We start from the raw sequence: 9,563 nt of genomic DNA, 5'->3' as shown, positions 1-9,563 counted from the left end.
TTAGCTTAGCTATCGATGGAATGAATCCATTTGGTAATTTAAATACAAACCACAGTTGTTGGCCCGTTATATTATTCATTTACAACTTATCTCCTGGACTCTGCATGAAGAGAAAATACATGATGTTGTCTATGATGATATCTGGTCTAAAGCAGCCTGGAAATGACATAGATGTATATCTCAATCCTCTAGTTGAAGACTTGAAGTTGTTATGGGTTGATGGTGTTGAAGTATTTGATGTTATTGCTTCTGAAACTTTCATGATGCATGCAATGTTATTTTGCACCATTAATGACTTTCCAGCTTATGGTAATTTGTTAGGGTACAGTGTCAAGGGTCATAAAGCATGTCCTATATGTGAAGAAAACATAACATCTCATCAGTTGAAAAACGGAAGGAAGAACGTGTATATGCACCATCGAAGGTTTTTACAAGCTAATCATCCTTATCGAAGGTTAAAGAAAGCATTCAATAGACATCAAGAGAATGACAAAGCACCAACTCCATTAACTAACATTCAAATTCATGAAAAAGTTAATAAAGTACATCATGTATTTGGTAAAACGTCCAAGAAGTCATCTGCATCGAGCCCTTGGAAGAAAAAATCAATATTCTTTGACCTTCCATATTGGTCGAAGTTAGAAGTTAGGCATTGCATAGATGTCATGCATGTAGAGAAGAACGTGTGTGATTGCTTGATTGGTACACTACTTAACATTCAGGGAAAGACAAAAGATGGAGTAAATGCTCGTTTGGATTTGGTTGAAATGAAGATCCGAGAAGACTTGGCACCAAGGGAGGTTGGTAGGCGTACTTATTTGCCCCCTACATGTTACACTATGTCCAGACAAGAGAAGATATGTTTTTGCTTATGTTTAAAGAGTGTCAAGGTACCTCAAGGATACTCTTCAAATATTCAGAGTTTAGTGTCCATGCAAGACTTGAAGCTTGTTGGCCTAAAGTCTCACGATTGCCACATCTTAATGCAACAATTGTTACCTGTAGCTATTCGTGGAATTTTACCCAAAAATGTTAGACAAACTATAACGCGTTTATGTGCATTCTTCTCTTCAATTTGTAGCAAAGTCATTGATCCTTTAAAGTTAGATGAACTTCAAGCCGAAATTGTTATCATCTTTTGTCAGCTAGAGATGTTTTTCCCTCCATCATTTTTTGACATCATGGTACATTTACTTGTTTATCTGGTGATAGAAATCAAGTTTTGTGGACCAATATACTTAAGATGGATGTATCTCATTGAACGTTACATGAAGATTTTGAAAGGGTATGTGAAAATCAATATCGTCCAGAAGCTTCAATGATCGAAAGATATATTACTGAAGAAAGTGTTGAGTTTTGTTCAGATTACATGGCAAAAGCAAAATCGATAGGAGTTCCTCACAGATCATGGTTGAACATGTGTTCTATAAGTAACAGTATCCGAGGTGTGAGTGTGGTTACCAAAGATCGCGAAGAGTTGATGCAAGCACACCTATACATATTGAACAACACAACTGAGGTAATGCCTTACTTATCTGCACACAAAGTCATTGTCAAAGAGAACAATCCAAGACAATCAGAGAAATAGCATTTGATGGAGCATAATAGAAAATTCATGCCTTGGTTTAAATCTGAGGTTTTGAAAGACTCACAATGCTCTAAGACTTTGATGTGGTTAACAAATGGGTTGAAATTTGATGTCATATGTTGTACAATTTATGAAATCAATAATTTCACATTCTATACAAAGTCTCTAGATGATAAAATCACAGTACAAAATAGTGGAGTTAGTCTTGAAGTTGAGTCGCTACAATTTTCTACATCTATAGATCAAAATCCCATAGTAGGATCAATGACATACTATGGTGTAATACAAGAGATATGGGAGGTTGATTATACCATGTTTATTATTCCACTGTTCAAATGTAAGTGGATTGACAATAAGAGTGGTGTCAAAATAAATGAATCAGGAATGACTCTAGTGGATTTTCGAAAGGTGGGTTATCAAGCCATTTATCATAGCCATTTTACAAGCATCTCAGGTTTTCTACGTTAAAGATCCTGCGTCTGAACATTGGTTTGTCGCTCTTCATGGAAAAAAACAGATTGATCCTAATGAAGAAAATATGAGTGATCTTAATATTGTTGTCACCCACCCATTTAGAAGAACGATAAATGTTGATGAAATCCATCTAGTTGATGATGTACATGCAATTCGAGAAGATCATGATGAAGAAATATACATATGACAAATCAATAACTTTATGTATGAATTTCATGTTCTTGTTAAAATTTAGGTGTTTTGTTAAATAATGTTTTATATATTATTTTATATGTTTCTTATTAATGTTTTTTTATGTTTTCATTTCATAGATACATGGCTGAACATTATATTTCATCAGAGGATGAAGCACCTACTAAGAGATCCACCAAAGGAGCCACTAGGTTGAGAGAGCTCTTAATTAGAAGAGCTAAAGGTCAGAAAACACATGTTGATATTAACGTCGACACTGGTGAGCCTAGTGGTCATTTTGGGGACGTCTTCAAAAGCTATTTAGGAATGTTGGCACGAGAGAGAATATCAATCCTTACGCCATCTTTTGATCATGTCACTGAAGTTGATCGAGAAATGATATGGCAAGATTTATTAGTAACTAATATTAATGTTATTAATGTTATTAACGTTATACTTTGATTTTGTTGATAATATGATAAATATTGTTGATGACATTTTCTAGATTGCAGCTAACATTTGATATTCCAAATGTGGCGACGCTTAAACAAAAATGTTTATCATTGGTGGCTGATAAATTTCGTGGTTTTAAGACCAAGTTGACGTCTAGGTATGTCTTTGGACATAAAAAGAATGAAAATCCATTGTTGAAATACACTTGGATTGATGAAGACACATGGCGTCAGTTTCTTGAGCTTCAGACATCTGAGGGATGGTAGGTATGTTTATTTGAAATCATCAATAACACAATTGATAATTATGCAAAATTTTAACTAATTCATTAAGTGGGTTTTATATGTTACAGGTAAAGAGAAAAAAGGCTCAAAGCATAAGTGCTCAAAATAAAAAACCTGCACATATTATCTCGTGGTGGGTATAGAAAACTTGAAGAGAAGATAATGACAGAAAAGAAAAAATCTAGGCCCCCACCTTCTGAGGGTGAAGATACTGAGCCTCCTTCATCACCATCACGTCATCAAAAGTGGAAGTTAGCCTGTTTACGCTCATCGGGCAACTACACTTCTGAATCTGCACGAGAAATCTCTGAGAAAATTGTAAGATACAATTCTTATCTAAATAGCTCGTTCATGTTTTATATTGTATTTTTTTTATAAATTTTTTTGTTACATTGTAGGATTCGTTGGTTGAGCAGACCTCCCAAGGAGGATTCATTCCAGAAGGTCGTCATGACATACTTACTGCTACAATTGGACGACCTGAGCACCCTGGACGTGTGCGTGGTGCTAGATCAGGAGTCGGCATATGCCAATTTTTTGGTTCCTCCTCTCGTCAATCTTCATGCAGTCATGGTGCTGATTATGAACAAAGAATGAAGGAAATGATCACGACGCATGTGAGAGAAGAACTTATGCGCCAATTTGAGCATTATGGCATTCGTTCGCCAGTGGATCATCCGCCAGAACTAGACCCATTTGTGCCTCCCACGGGTAAATTTGTTTTCTATAAGTTATGAATTGAATAAATGATATTTAATAAAGTAATTGAATAACATTAATAAATCGTTGACTCTAACAGGTAGAAGCAAAAAGGGGAGTTGTTCAGCTCCACCCGGGGATGACATGGATGACACTCATCCATGTTAGCTATATATTTGGGATGGTATAGAGAAGATACTAGTGGCTCGTGAAAAAGTATTTGAGGCAACCACATTTTTTCATGGCATGAAGTTATCAGAGGATAAGGTTAAGGTCACGGTAGAGGAGGTTCTCATGCTGTTTGCTTTAGTTCCTGTGCCAACAGATGAGGTGTATACTGTGGCACAGGCATTCAAGTGTTTCCTCGCCTGGCCTAGAGATTTGGTTGTTACTGACCCCCTGGTACATACTCTTAAACCCAAAAATATACTACATTTTAAAGTTTACATGTTTATTATATTCAAACTTAAATTATATTCCATTTTAATTGAAATTGCATCAATATAGGAAAAACCTCAATCAAAGAAGATTCTTCTCTCTTTGGACGATCCTCTTGGTGCATTGCTCCAACTTGCAGAAATCATAGCTGATAAACCGATGCAGGTTCCTTGGGATGCTAACATTTTTGGGAGAGATCTTGACATCCCACTTTACTTGCATTCCCAAGATATCTTGGAGCTTGCACGGGGACAAGAGGAACTCAATATTACCATTATTTAGTTATGGATGATGTAAGTCTTTTAGTCATTATATATAGTTATTTGATATATTTATCTATTTACTTATATCAAATCAATTTTTGGTTTAGGTATTTGTCTGGTGTCACTGAAACTATGGGGCTGAATGATCTATATGGGTTTATAGACCCCCAACTCACTCATGAAGGCAACAAGTTTGATGACATCCAAGCATATGTGACTAAATGCTTTCAACGCGGAAAAGAAATTTATTTTGTCTCTTATGTTGCTAGGTAAGTCATTTTTGTTAACTTATGAATATAATCAGTCATTTCAATGCATAACAATGAATTTATTTTCCTATCAGGCGTCATTGACAGTTACTTGTGGTTTCCCTAAGGGAGAACCTTGCTGTGTGGTTTTGCTCTTTGCATCGCCCTCCCCCCAACCATCTTAGACAAGTGATAGATTGGTAAGAACCTCAATATCAATCTTATGAATATGACATGTTATATAAAAATATCCTAACTTATTCCCTATATCATAGTTCAATTGTTGCACATAACATGTTGTTAGAGAGATCAACGGCTAAGGCAAAATGTCTTGTATGGTGTTCTCTCCAGGTTTGATATTTCTATCCATATCTTTATAATTGTTTGCTTGATTTTCTTCCTTTATTAATTGTAACGTTGTTGATATAATGTAGTGTAATAGACAAACCGGCTCATAAGAGTGCGATTACTATATAATGCAATGGATGACAACCATTGTGCGTGCTCGTATTACAACAAATTGAGAAACGGTAATATATATTTGAATTAAAACGAATACTTTGCAATATTTCCTTTTTATATACTAACTTAACTTAATCTATTATTTTGTAGACATTCAAGAGTCTTGCCGCAATTCCCGCAAAGTCCATAAAGTTTGGTAGGATAGCATGTGCCAAATATATAATTGAAATGTACAATAGTATTGATTAGGACATGTATCTGGATTGTAAATGATTTGTAATTTTCTTTTAAATGAATTTGAATTGTGGATGTGTTATAAAATATTTTGTTCTGGTCTGTGTGGGTGCTGAACAAAATTTGCAGGTTTAAATGTGGGAATAACACCAAAACAGAAACTGCATTAAAAAAAACACCATATTAGGCCTCGGTTCTTACCAGAACCGAGGCAAAAAGCCAACATATGGCCTCGGGTCAAACCAAAACCGAGGCCAAAAGATCGAATTTTTTAAAAAATTAAAAATAAATTGCACATATGACTTCAGTTAGGCTTGAGCCGAAGTAGAAAGTTGGGGCTTTATGGCCTCGGGTGCCTTCGAACCGAGGCAGAAGGGTGATCTATGGCTTTGGTTCATAACCGAGGCCAAAAGCGATCCTATTTTGGCATCACCCCAATATGCTTCGGTCCAGGAACCGGTGTAGAATATTAAAAACAATCGCTGCTAAATTTGGTGATGCATGAAGAAGTCCAAGGGAAACTTAGAGGTTGTAAGATTTTGGTATTAAACATATTATCTTTGGTGATTGTGAGTTATTTTGGTTGTAGGGTATTCTGGATGGAAATATGGTTTTCTACTTTTGCATAGGTTTTTTGTTTCTTCTGATGGTAAGGAAGAAAATGGAAGAAAAAGGACAGTAGGGTGAGATGGAACGTTAGTGAAAGTTTGGGTGATTTCTAATCGTAATTAGCATGGGCTAGGCCGATGCAAATATATTAATTTTATATAAACAAGATTTTGACGTGGCATTTTGTTTGTCACATCAATTAAAAAACTAACGTTGTCCAAAAATGAGGACTAATTCCATGAGTTTTGAAAGGTGAAGGATCTGGATAGAGTAAAGTTTGACAAAGGGAAGAAAACCAAAAACACATAATAGTTAAGGGACCTATAACATAGTGAACCCTAAAACTAATAAAATAAGACATTTCATAGTAATATTCAAAGGCAGATTAACAAAATAAAAAATATATTAATACAGTCCTTTAAAGAGTTCAGACTATATAAAAATATACTATTTATATAACAACACAAAAAAATTTAAAGGTATTTCTATAAAGAATGTACTAACCACTTATACCTCCACCATAATCTCACAACTCTAACTTTGCACTCCTCATCCTTCAGAGGTGCCTCTAAAATTGCATCTTCATCTATTTCTACCAGAATGGTGATGATCATAAAAGAAGAATACAATACAAAACCACAAAGTGCAAGGATAAGCTAGTATACAAAAGAGTTGTCCTAAGACCATTTAAATCATATCAATTATTAGTCATGCATGGGCAACTACAAATAATTCGCATAACTGCACATAAACTTTTGATATTAAACTCAATTATCCGGATACATGCATTTGGAATCGAAATCACTCAAGACTTGTACTTGTGGTGGTCTCTACTACTCTACAAAGTCATTGCCAATAGGTTTCACCCTACCACATACAAGGTTAATCCATGATCAGCTAAGGCCATTATCCTGCCTTAAATTAGGACCTCCTACTACTCTCAAAACTTGAACCATTATACTCTATTTGAGTGAATGATCATTAGAGTTTTAGGATGTCACTTTACTTGAATCCATAGTCCAATGCATACACTAACTAAAATAATACCACCATAAAATCTCCCCATGAAATTATGTCAAACACATACTATATATATATATATATATATATATATATATATATATATATATATATATATATATATATATATATATATATATATATATATATATATATATATTAACAAATCCATTATTATCATAATTTCACAACAATACTTTCACAATCATATACATCTTTAATCATATTTTCAAATTCACATATCAATATAGTTTTATCTCAAATTCCAAATATCAAACAATTATATATTTCAACAAAATCTACCTTTTCTTACCTCGAATGTATCTTGACGAGAAGAAGAGCCTAAGAAATTATTTATATTCTTTATAGTAACATTTTAAAGAAAATGTAACTATAATATATATATATATATATATATATATATATATATATATATATATAATTTAAGAAAAATATAAAAAAATTGGGGGCTATCGATACACCTATAAATAGGTGTCATATTCTCTACCAAAAGCCTACTCTCACTCTCATTCTTCTCAAATCTCTTAATTCTTTTATTCTCCTTTTTCCTCATTTCTTTCTTTTATAACCTTGGATTATTTATTTATTCTTTAAGAGAATTTCTTTCTAGTTTCTAAGATCTTCGAAAAAAATTCGGAAAGTTCCTATTATATATCTTGCAAGCCATGCACAATATACTATGAATACGACCTTAAGGAAGTTTACTACAAGTTGTTTTATAGAAGTGAAATATATGCTTGAATATAAAAAAAAAATTAAACAACAGAAAATTAAAAGATGTAAAAGATATATGTATCACTAATTTCTTAGTTGAAAGCCTCACTTTGAATAACGTCATTGCAGATGGAAAACGAACGTTTATTTAAGAAGAATGGTAATTTTATCATCCAAAATATTTTTATACCCATTTAATATTATCCTTCACTATTTTTTATTTTTTATTTTATAAATACAAAAATTCACTCTTTTATAACTATTTTACTCCTGTATAACTTGTCAGATAGTTTTCAATTGATATCAAATTAACAATCTTTTTTATTTATTCAAAGAATCTAGGATGGCTTTAGAAACTGGAAGAAGTCCATGAACAAAATTACATGATTTAATATCTAAGAATTCACTGAATTGACGAGTATTTGAAAAGTTTGTATTCATTAAATGATCTGCGGAAAGCAGATGGAAACGCGGTTTCTGAGTCAAAGTCTACCTTCGAAGTATGATAAAGTCTTGAAGCCATTCTCTGAAAGGGAAAAATGTGGTCTTTCTGTAGTTATTTATGTATTGAGTCGGTGTTGTTAAATATCAATATCTAACTTTTACAGTTCAGATTCCAATTGAATGAGAAAGAGTTTGGACATGATGTGGCCAGAGGTAGCACTTACTTCTGGTCCAGACAAGTCATGCTCGTTGTCTTTGTTGGTATGTTCCTCATTTAGTGGAAGCTGCATTCTTAATGACGAATATTTCTTTTCTGTCATTTTTTACCGCTGTTTTTTTAATAGGATATACTTTATTTGGAGTTCTTGTCAGAAAGACTTTCGATATTGGGATCATACTGCACTAACCGGTTTTAACCATCGGCTCTGATACCACTTGTTAGATTTATAAGGAGAGATATTACTAGGAGATCAAACACCAATCATTGGCTCGGGATAGTCCATTACGGCCTTTGGCCTAGGCTAGCCTGTGTTGGTCTTGGCCTTTTGTCCGATCGTTCAGTCTCAATCTTCAGTTAGGATCGGCCTAAAACAACTTGTCTCCATCTTTGACTCAAACACAAATATTAATTTTAAGAATTAATTAAATTATTTTAATGGACTAAACTTATTTTGGCCTTGGCCCTAACCCACTTAAAATGGAACTATGGAAAGTGAGACTTTTCTTTGGACATCTCGTTTAGAGGTGTCCTAACCCACTCACATTGTATTTAAGATAATTTAATATTTATTTTTGTTATTTTACTTGAACTTATATTAATTTAAGTTGATTTAGACTTTGAAACTTATAATAATGATTTACTGTATTTAAACTTTTATATCATTTTTATAAACTTTTATTTAAAATTTTGTATAAATTTTTAGGGCTATGATAGGTTAACGAAGTATTTTTGACAAAGTTTTGACAAACTTTCCTATTTAAATAAAAAAATATTATTTTATTATTTTATTTTAATTAAAAAATAAAAAATTAATCCACTTTAATTCTATTTTTAGAAATTTGTTAACTTTGTCAAAAAATTTGTTTGTCAAAAGATAATTTTCCAAATTTTTAGGATTAAAATATTTTATAATATATTTTTAATTTTCTTTAAATATTTGTGCCGTAATACCTATGAGTAATGTGAGTATCATGGAACAGGTAGCAACGAATAGGAAAATGATAGTTTTAACAAAAAAAACTTAACAAATTTGGATAAACTACTAATTTGAGTAAAAAAAATACAACTTTATTATTTATTTTAATTAAAAAATAAAATATTTATTCATTTTAATTTTATTTATCAAAACTTTACCAAATTTATAAAAAAAAAAATTGTTAAAAGATAATTTTCCCAAGTGATATTTATCCGTAAAAGTATAGCTGAAAGCCGCTGCCCATA

The sequence above is a fragment of the Vigna unguiculata genome, chromosome 8, assembly GCF_004118075.2.
Source record: "Vigna unguiculata cultivar IT97K-499-35 chromosome 8, ASM411807v1, whole genome shotgun sequence".
Lineage (NCBI taxonomy): Eukaryota > Viridiplantae > Streptophyta > Magnoliopsida > Fabales > Fabaceae > Vigna > Vigna unguiculata.
The sequence above is the reverse complement of the archived record's forward strand: the minus strand, read 5'-3'. Positions refer to the sequence as shown.